Source organism: Protopterus annectens, chromosome 2.part0 (assembly GCF_019279795.1).
Source record: "Protopterus annectens isolate FY-2018-M chromosome 2.part0, PAN1.0, whole genome shotgun sequence".
Taxonomy (NCBI): Eukaryota; Metazoa; Chordata; order Ceratodontiformes; family Protopteridae; genus Protopterus; species Protopterus annectens.
In genome coordinates this window covers 1,731,723,529-1,731,733,860 of record NC_056728.1, presented here as the reverse complement: position 1 = coordinate 1,731,733,860, position 10,332 = coordinate 1,731,723,529, and the positions used below count along the sequence as shown (strand labels likewise).

General features: G+C 40.7%; 1 pseudogene; it reads right to left on the bottom strand.

The window, feature by feature from the left end:
• Nucleotides 1–9,938: 9,938 nt before the first annotated feature.
• Nucleotides 9,939–10,042, bottom strand: LOC122793806 (annotated as a pseudogene).
• Nucleotides 10,043–10,332: the final 290 nt, after the last annotated feature.

Sequence of the window (10,332 nt, the reverse complement as noted above, 5' to 3'; positions counted from 1 at the left end):
CTTTGTGGAGAGGAATTATATGTGACACTTTCCATAGTGTGGAAACATAACTTTGTGACAGAGATCTGTTACTCAAGATGAATACTGGGTAGGCTAGAGTGTCAGCTGCGAGTTGTAGGTATTCATTTGGGAGGTTGTCTGCTGTCAGTTTGATGGGTTTAAATTTAGTTAGCAGTTTTTTTTATTTTGGAGGTAGGAACAGGAGAGAATGAAAAACTAGTGGGGAGATAGCTAGTTGAAGCTAAAGGTGTGGGTCTGGGGGGGTGTTGTGTTGTCTAGCTAGTGATAGTACGGCTTGTGTGAAATGTGTGTTGAAAGAGGTAGCAATATTTTCAGAGGAGTGAGTGATGTTAGAAGTAGGGGTACTTACTTTACCTGGGTGGAGGATGGAGTTTATTGTGGGCCAGAATTGTTTGGGGTTATGTTAAGGGTGTACTGGTAGTATTGGATTTTGTACTGTTTTATTAGCTTTTTGACACTATTGTGTAGTTCTAGGAATTTCTGTCTAGTAGAGGGGGGTTTTGGTTTTGCGCCAGTGCTCCCAGGCTTTATCCCTGTTATTCATTTCAGACTTAGTAGTTTTCTGTAGCCATGGGGATGGTTGGGCTCTGGTTTGGGAAAGTCTTATGGGGGCATGGTAAGTAAGGATGCTTAGGAAGGTATTATTAAAGTAGTCAACTGAGTTGAGGGTTAAAGTTTATTTTTTTGCGTATTTGATGCTAGATGACAGATTTTGTTTGGAATAGGTGTTTTCTGAGTAGGAGTGTTGGAGAGTGATCACTGAGGCTGTCCAATAGGCAGCCTGCTATATATGACTGGGGGCTCTTACTGACTAGTATCAAATCCAGGGTAGTGTGTTTGTTGGAGCTTTTATTTATCCTAGTAGGTGAGTGGACTAGTTGGGTGAAGCCAGGAAGAGTTACATGACGGGTTGGGTGGTTGCTAGAACAGGATTGCCTGTCAGTGCTGAAGTCTCCTAAAATTAAAGTTTCTTGGGGGAGATGGTGGGTAGTCCAGCTGAGGAGGTTTTCTAGTGGAGGGATGTTTTGGCCAGGTGGGAAGTAGCATCCTATTATGTTGATGGTTTAAGATTGGTATATATTATTTCTATCTTACCTATTTGGGGAGCTGCAAAGTTTAAGATCTGGATGTTTAGATGCTATTTAAATATTATAGCTATATCACCTTCTTTTTTGTTTAGTCGGTCTACTCTTAGTATACTGTAACTGGTAGGGAGGATTTGCTCATTTGTAATGTGCGGTTTTAACCATGTTTCTCTAAGGATTACTATATCAGGGGAGTACAATTCTATGGTGGCATGGAGTTCATGCACCTTGTTGGATATACTTCTAATATTTAGGCTTAGCAGAAGGAGGTTGCTTGGCTTTCTACTGGCTGTGATTTGGGAGAAGTTGTGTTTAGTCTGATTATGAGGGGTGGGGTTGGAGTTTGAGGGGCCTGGATTGGGGTAGATGTCTCCACTGAGTGCTAGTTTAGATATGGATGAGATTATTAGTTGTATCAATTTTTGAATATGCTTGCTTATAAGGGAAGTTTTATGATTGTGTTCTGTGGGTAATATGTATGGTGGGAGAGTTATTAAGTTGTGGGGATGATTTTTGTTTAGGTACTATGGTTGGTAGACTATGTGGAGGGTGCATAGGGAAGGTCTTTAACCTGGTGGGAGAGTAGCAGAGTAGGGGTGAGATATGAGTGGTGGTGAGTATAGTAGTACAGTGGTAGTGGTTGAGTGGGGGAATGGTGGAGGTTTGGTACGATGTGATGCATGCAAGGAGTGTGCATGCAGTGAGTATAGGTATGGTGTGCTTGTACATGTTAGCAGAGCAGGAGGGATAGTAGTGGGAAGCTGGAGTAGGTAGTGTTGGTGTAGTGATGTGGTTGGCTGTTTGCAAGATGGGAGTGGTTACTTTTACCAATAAAGGTAGGACCACTGGGAGCGGGTGGTAATTAGGGGCAGGGAGGGCCACTGGGGGTGGGTGGAAATTGGGGGCAGGAAGGGGAGCGAAGTGGGCAAGAGACCCTGTTGGTAGCTCATAGGAGGGGCTGGAAACAATCAGGTAACAGAGTACACTGCTAGCAGGTCAGAATGCTTGTGTAGTTAAAAGATTAAGGAGGTAAAAATAATATCTAGTAGCAGGTCAGAATGCTTGTGTATTTAAAGGTTAAGGTTAACTTTATGTCTGCATCTGTTTCCATATTTTCTGTGATATACTGACAATAGTTATAATTTTTATGTATAATCTTCTGGGCTGAATCTCAGTGGTCCATAAGACCAGAGTTCTACCCTGGTTAACAAATACAAATAATTAACACAATAAATACATTCCGTTTGTTAAACTGATACATTCATTTGCTAGAGTTACTTGAATATGTAAATAATTTAAACATTTTAATCAAAAATATAGCATCATAAATTATCATGCATTGCAGTGGCGGCTTCATGAATGCACAGCTGAAGTGTGGTATGAACTATGAACTAAGGTATGCAAGTCACACCTCTTCCATAAAGCCTTCTGAATCCTTTAAATTATTTAGTACCCTTTGTTGAACTGGGGGATGAAATCTATTTATTTATCATTTTGCTTGGTATGCTATTTTACCTTGTTTTGTTTTTACTTCTATAATGTGCCTAGTGTTTTAGATAAAAGAAAAAAGCTCACTTGACTGATTGATACATTGATTTGACTGACTGACTGACTGACCTGACTGACAAATGACATAAATGGAATGCAACAGCACAAGGCCAGCTTCACTTAGCCCTCACACGAAGGATGAATAATGGTATCTTCCACTTCCAACTCCATGAACTGCCTGAACTGCTATCATCACCATTTCATATTCATCTCCTGGAAGTGTTCTAGTTCTATCTGTCAATGGTGATTACACAAATAACTTTAAAGTTTTCATAGTTCCCTCAATCATTTCACTGAAAGGGACGCTTTATTTATTTGCCAGATTTATTTATTTTATTTATGTGCATTGCCATTTTGCTCTGCCTTCTTATCTCTCTACCCTCCTGGAATCACCAAATTCCCACCCCCTGCAGAGCGATTAATTCTGACTCCTTCCAGTCTCAGAAGGCAGCAGAAGGGGGAGGTTAACGTTGGGTATTGCATCCATCATCTAGTGGGATACTGGAGGTTTTTCATACTTTCTAATCACATGCCATAGTCCAATAGTTATACTACAAGACAGGATCCTTTGACACTGGCCCACCATTTGCATTATTTTATGGGCATACCAAAAAGTCAGCTACACTGCAACATGCTGACTGGCAGACCAGAATGCCCAGCCTGGGCCTTTTTTATTCCCTTTGGCAGCTCATCTTTACCAGGTATCAACACAACAGTGACCTACTCCTGCCTGCCTCCCTGTCCTTCCGTGGCTGGATTATCCAGTGCCTGGACTTGCTAGATAAACCCAGTTCACCAGTGCTGCATCAGACTTCCATCATGACTAAGCTTTGGGAGTTAAGATTAAAGGAGGACCCTTGTCTATACGTTTGTGCAAAGAATTATGGCTATGAGCTGTTAATGAGCAACTTCTTATAGTCCTGGGCTTAATTCCCTCAGCCTCAATTTGCCTACTGTGTAACCGTGAGCAAGTCACTTAACCAGGGAGTGCTCTCAAGCTGAATCAGAAAAATGTCTTTGTGAATCAATGCTCTGCAGTGGTTAACTAATATAAACAAACAAGCAAATAAATGAAATTGTACTTAAGGTAAAATGTTCTGATAGTAGGTATTTGTCAACAGTATTTGTAGACAACTTAAATGAGAATTAAGAGTTTTGAATCACTAGAATAGTCTACCTATGGCTGTCAAAACAACTTGAATTTTAAGTATTGTGAAATAAAAAAAAACTTAAATATCTTTACTGGATATAAAATACACATTTTTAAAAATGTCTGTTAATATGTCTGATAAATATGCATGTATGTATGTATTTTTGCATGTATTTGTGGTGTGAATGCATCTAAGCATCTATGTGTACATGTGTATTGCATAATTTATTTGTATATGTATATGTAAAGGCATGTATACATGTGTGCATGAAATTCAGAAGGGCTGTTATTTCACAATTCCTGTTCTTCTTGTGTCTCTGTGGGGTTCCACCCAGCTCTGAAAAACATGTTGTGTGTTTCCATCTCAAACCCACCAAAGAACAGACCTGTGGGCAGCAGCACAGACTCTACATGGTGTCCTATGAGGCAAGAGTTGTATAAACTAACAACTTTGAGCAACTACTATAGTGTGCAGTTTCCTCATAACAGCTGAATATGGATCACAGACTATGCACAGTGGCAGGGCTAGCCACTCGATGGTGTAAAATATGTCTCTAGGCGATTTGGTCGTGTTGACTAATGTCACCAAAATGGGCAAGGGTATTTGCCAGTGATAAGTGGGTCAAGGACCCGGCCTTCTCCAGCCTATAACAGGAACCCATGCTAAATGGTAGAAGGGGTAAATGTGTCCCTATTGATTAGGGTGTGCCCACCATAAAGCCCAGCAGCCATTGGTTGATAAGCCACTGGCCAGCTGGTGTCCAGTTGCCCAGCCTGGGTTACTTGAGATCTCTGTTGTGCAAAATCTGGATGTAAAAACAATCAACCTGCTAAACATGAACTAAGAATTGTTAGACTCAGTACAGGTTCACTGACAGGACATGGCTTGGAAGTCAAAGGCATGATGCTATGGAGGAGGCTGGACATCCTATGCATCCAGGATACAAGGTGGAAGGGCAGTGCAACAAAACCACTTAGCTTTAGACCCATAGTCTAGTACTCAGGAGGAGGACAAGCTAGAAAATGTATGGGAATTGTGGTGAGATTGAGGCTTCAGAAGACAGTAAGGGATATCATCAGAATTAGTGACCGATTCATGGTGATCAGACTCAAGCCTAATAATGGGGCAATATTCATAATGTCAGCCTATGACTCACAGCAGTGTTGCAACAGTGAGGAAAAGAGTACATTCAGACAACAGTTGCAGGACCTACTAGATAAAGCAAGACTACATTAGACGGTGTTAATAATGGATGCCTTGAATGCACATATCGAAACAGACAGAATAGGATATGAGGACTGCCATGGTCCACATGGGTGAGGCAACAGGAATAAAGAACGAGAGGCCATTCTATATTTCTGTCTGCCAAATGGCTTGATAGTAGCCAACACACTGTTCAGAAAGAGAGACAGTCACAAGACCATATACAAGTGCGGCCAACATGCAACTCAAGTAGAGTCCCTCTTAGCAAGGAAAGAGCACTGGAGTAGAATCAGCAATTGCAACTTCATCCCAAGTGAAACGGTTCGCCCACAGCATAAACCACTGGTTGTCACAATCAACTGTAAGAATTTGTTAGAGAAGGCTCTAAGGTCAACAGAGACCAAGCTGGAGACTTAGAAGTTGACTGGAGAGAAAGCACAACAGTTCAAGGAATTACTCAGGGCTCTAGCACCTCAAGAAGAAGAGGAAATTGGTGGAGTTGAAGAAGAATGGCAAACGCTTCAAAATAGCATGTGTGAGGACTACAGAACAGATATGCTGCTGAGCCAAGTATGGAAATAAGGTACATAAGGAAAGCTGGTACTGGAATGCAGAAATCCAGGAAGTCATCAAAAGCAGGAAGAAGAGCAGGTAAAAGCAGGAGGTAGAAAAGACTGACCAGGTAATACTAGTTGGCCAACAAAGTGGCTAAGAGAGCAGTTGTAATAGTAAAGAAGAAAGCATCAGTGACACTCTACCATCTTCTGGAAAATAAGTCAGTAGATGAAACAAAGAAACTAGATTAGGTTGCAAAGCAAAGACAGAAAGATAAAGAAGATAGTCAAACACCCTTCATAAGAGATGCCAGCAACAACCTTGCTCACCAGTCCACGGGACATCAAAGACAGATAAAAGGAGTACCTCCAGCAGCTTCTGAATGAAGAAAACTTCACAGAAGTGTACTGTCCCAGACACAGCCTACAATGAGAGAAGAGGAGGAGCTCACCCCAGAAGAAGTAAGAATAGCACTAAAGAAATTAAGTCAAGGAAAGTAGCAAGCTCAGATGAGTACCTAGCAGATATGATCAAGATGTTGGGTGAGATATGGGAGAAATGGCTCCTGAGGATATCCATAGCAGTATAGTGAGAAAGGTGTATACAGGTGACTGGAGAATAAGCATACTAGTGCCAGTATTCAAGAACAAAGGGGACATCAGCAACTGTGGGCAGTACAGAGGTATCAAACTCCAGTCACATTACATGAAAGTTCTAGAGAGGGTGACTGATAAATGAATACACAGAGTAAAAGAAAGTAAGATGGGAGATAAGCAGTTTGGATTCAGATAAGGATACAGCACAAATGATCCAATGTTTGCAGTGAGACAGGTAATTGAGAAGAAGCTAGAGATGAGGAAAGAGTCAATTCCTAGACTTGGAGAAAGCAAATGGCAAGGTCCCAAGAAAGCTGATTTGAGCAGTCTTGTCATGGTTCAAAGTCCCAGAAACATTGTTAGAATTAGTGCAAGCTATGTACAAGGAGCCAATCACTAAAGTACAAAGAGTGTTTGGTCTTACAGAGGGGTTCCCAATGGGAGTGGGTGTGCACCAGGGGCTCTGAGCCCACTGCTGTTCATACTGTTGAAGGACTACCTTAGCAAACAGGTTGGAGGTGACAGATCAACAAAGTCACTGTTTGCAGATGATGTGGCATTACAGGCAGACTCTAAGAAAGAACTTTAGCAAAGGATTGGGGAATGAAATGCAAAATTGAAGGCACATGGGATGAAAGTGAGTATAGATAAGGAGTTGTAATGGCAGCAGCAAATGGTGGAATTCAGATGAAGCTGAGAACTGAGAAAGAGAAAATAGTGAAAAAAAGTTAACATTATTAAGTATCGGGGAGGGGTGGTTGAGGAGAAGGGAAGTCTGAACGAGAAGGTCAAAGCTAGAATCAGGGCAGTTGCAGACAAATGGCACAGAGTGTCAGGGACAGTGTATGACAAAAAATGCCAAAGAAGCTGAAAAGAAAAGTGTACAAAACAGTAGTGCAAAAAGTGCTACTGTATTGCACAGAAACCTGGACTCTAAAGGCAGGAAGCTAGAGGTAATGGAGATGAAGTACCTGAGATGGGTGGTAGGATGGAGACTGTGGGGCAGACAAAGAAATGAGGACACAAGATAAGAAATCAAAGTAGCTCCAATTGCAGGAAAGGTCAAAGAGAAAAGATTACAGTGGTTTGGGGTCATGTGCAGAAATGCAGAAAATAATTTGGCAAAGAAGATTTGGGACAGACAGCAAGAAGGGAGAAGGAAACAAGGGTGTCCTGCAAAGAGGTGGATGGATTGTGTAAGAGAAGATCTGTGGCAGTCAGGCATGAGTGTCAAAGAAGGCAGGAGAGTGACATTAAATAGATATAGATGGCAACAGCTCACATGACTCCCCAACCCCATGTAGAAAATGGGAAAAGGGGGGTTAATGAGGATGATAATGATGATTTTAGCTGACTGTGTTCACATAGATCAAAAATGAATGTGAGATGCCCTTTGAACTTTTGGTCTGGTCCTATGTGAAGCCTTCAGTGACTCCTGAGTAGGTGGGATAACACAATGTCTGTGGGTCGGGATGCATATCAGTTAAAAACACCTGTCATGTTATCAGAAGTTATCATTACTGTTATGAGTAAATGCTGTGGGCAGGCTTCTCAGATTTAATAGAAATTGCACTAAATGAAGAAAATGAGCTGTGTTTGAACTGTTCAGAATTTTTCTCATGATTTTTAGTTGACATTTCATCAGATTCAGCATAGTGAAACAAAATCAACCCAGTTTCAAAATGAGTTACCATTTTTGAGTTATAGAGTACCAAAGCAATTTTCAGTATCTGTCAGACTTTGCAGTTTTGCTATTTTTTTGTTTACAACTTCCATACATTTTGCAATCATGCATCCAGTTCCAATAACATAATGTCATAGGGCCATGCTATATCAAAATGTAAAGTACTGTTTATACATCTGAACCGACCCAACAGATTATTATTATTTTGGACCGATTTATGTATGAACCCTCCTTTAACCTTCAAAGATCTTATGTATGAGCTTTAATGGACTTGGATAATTTATCATCCCCTTTATTTCCCATTCTTTTTAATTGGAGTAGTGTGACATAAAACAGTATCTCCCTAGTTTCTTGAAATGGTCCTATACATACTATCTGATTAGAGCTAGCTATTAAAAATTATAGCATATATACCATAGGCTTATCATGATATTTGCACTGCTTCTGTGATTTTTAGTTAGAGCCTCAGTCATTCTCTTTCTTATATTTTCTAATATTATATTATTATATACCTGGATAACAATGAAATTACTTTTGTCCCTGTTAAGCTCACCTCTTTAATGTTCTTCACAAGAGTATTAGTTTTCTGAGCAAGCTAAATTCATTTCATGACCTGTGATATGAACCTGCCTTGACAGGATCAGAAGTGCTTTCTTTTGTTATTGAGCTGACAGAGCTGATATAAAGCGATGGGATTTTTGTCTTTGTTTGCCAGCTTTAATTTGAATTTTGTCCTTTCCTTCTCCATTATATTTTGTATAATCAGTAACCACTAAATCTATTCTTATCCCTCTTCAGAATATTATGTTTGAGCACTTTATAGACTGTGGTGCGTGTGTACGTGCGTGATTGCATGCGTGTGTGCATGCGTGTGTGTGTGTGTGTGTGTGTGTGTGTGTGTGTGTGTGTGTGTGTGTGTGTGTGTGTGTGTGTGTGTGTGTGTGTGTGTGTGTGTGTGTGTGTTATGCATACATTGCCAGATGGCTTTGATAATGAAAACTAGGCCTGCACACCTTTATTTCCTTTCCTTTAAAGCAGGCAATGGTTTAATTTTGTCTCATCCTCTCAGAAGGAAGAAAGGAAGGGAGATGGTGGGAGAGAGGAAAGAAAAAAATATGCTGCAGTAATGCTTATATAAAACAATGGTAAGTAATGTGGGAGAGAAAATGTATGGGTATATAATGGAATGAAGACTCCCCATCAAAGAATGACAGCCTATGAATAGATATTTGAAGATAATAAGACCTGCTACCATGATGCTTTCAGAACTGCATACCATTTAACTTAGCTCCGTTAGATGCAAACAAACAAACACACACACTGGAAATGTCAGCAGTAGACATGGTTACCTTTTATATCTGAATGTTGCAGCAAGCACAAGACAGAAGGAGATCCTCCATAGTTTTCCCTTTATCACAGGCTGACTTTTCCCCCCCTATGACTTCTTTAGGAAGAATGTACTGTTTGTTTCTCTGAAGAGAATTTCATAATGGCTGCCTTGATATTTGACTTTAGTCTAGTTACCATGTGCTGCTTTTCTTTTTCACATGAACATCGGTCTTTTTGCATTTACTGCTAGAATTATATGTACTAAGTTCACATCCTTCTTTGCTCCTTTCCTTTGCTAAGAATAATCCAGTCTTTTGTAGCCTTTCCTCATCCTCATCCACTGCCTTTTACAGGACATGAGGATCTCTTTATCCGTGGGCTCTAACTCTCTCCCAGCTATGCAACCAAACATTTTACTGTCCTTAGCCACTGGCTTTCTGCATGACATTTGGTAGTACATCCCAGGTACTTTTCAGAGCATATGGTTTCAAGTGTGCCTTTTCAAAAAAAAAAAAAACTCTAGCCACTTGGTAATACTCCATCACTTAAGCTGGCTAGGTCAATTATGATGCTAGCTTCTCTGTCTGAGCCTTCTTCCCTCAGCCAACTGTCATCTGCAGGGATATTTATATTTCCCCTGTGATTTCAGTGACAAACAGATTGCTAAATATAGGAGCCTCCACTGAGCATTCTCACTGAGAATGAGCATTCACTGAGCATTCTGAGCATTCTCAGCAGCATTCTGTTTTTCCCTATTCTCTTTTCTGTAAACGTCCCACTTATAGGTTTATAGGCAGAGTCAACCCAACCAAAATGCAATGGAAGACCCTTGCCCTAGAGAAACCACCTTCTTGATCATGGTATTCCACCTGCCAGTTTGCCATCTTTGCTCTCTGCCTCTCTGCCAGTCTTCCATTCAGCTCCCACCCATTCTGTTGATGTTGCAGAAGAGGCTTAGATCTCTAGACCAAGTATTTCTGATAACATTTACCTTGTTGATGTGCAGTAAATCCATCAGTAATGGGTTAGAGGATGCCCGGTATGCCACATACAGGTCATCTCTTAACAGTCTGTAGGATACAGAGTATAGTGACAGGGCTATGAGTCAGTCCATGTAGGACATGTTGTTTAGGTCTTGGATCCTTTCACTAAGGTATCTC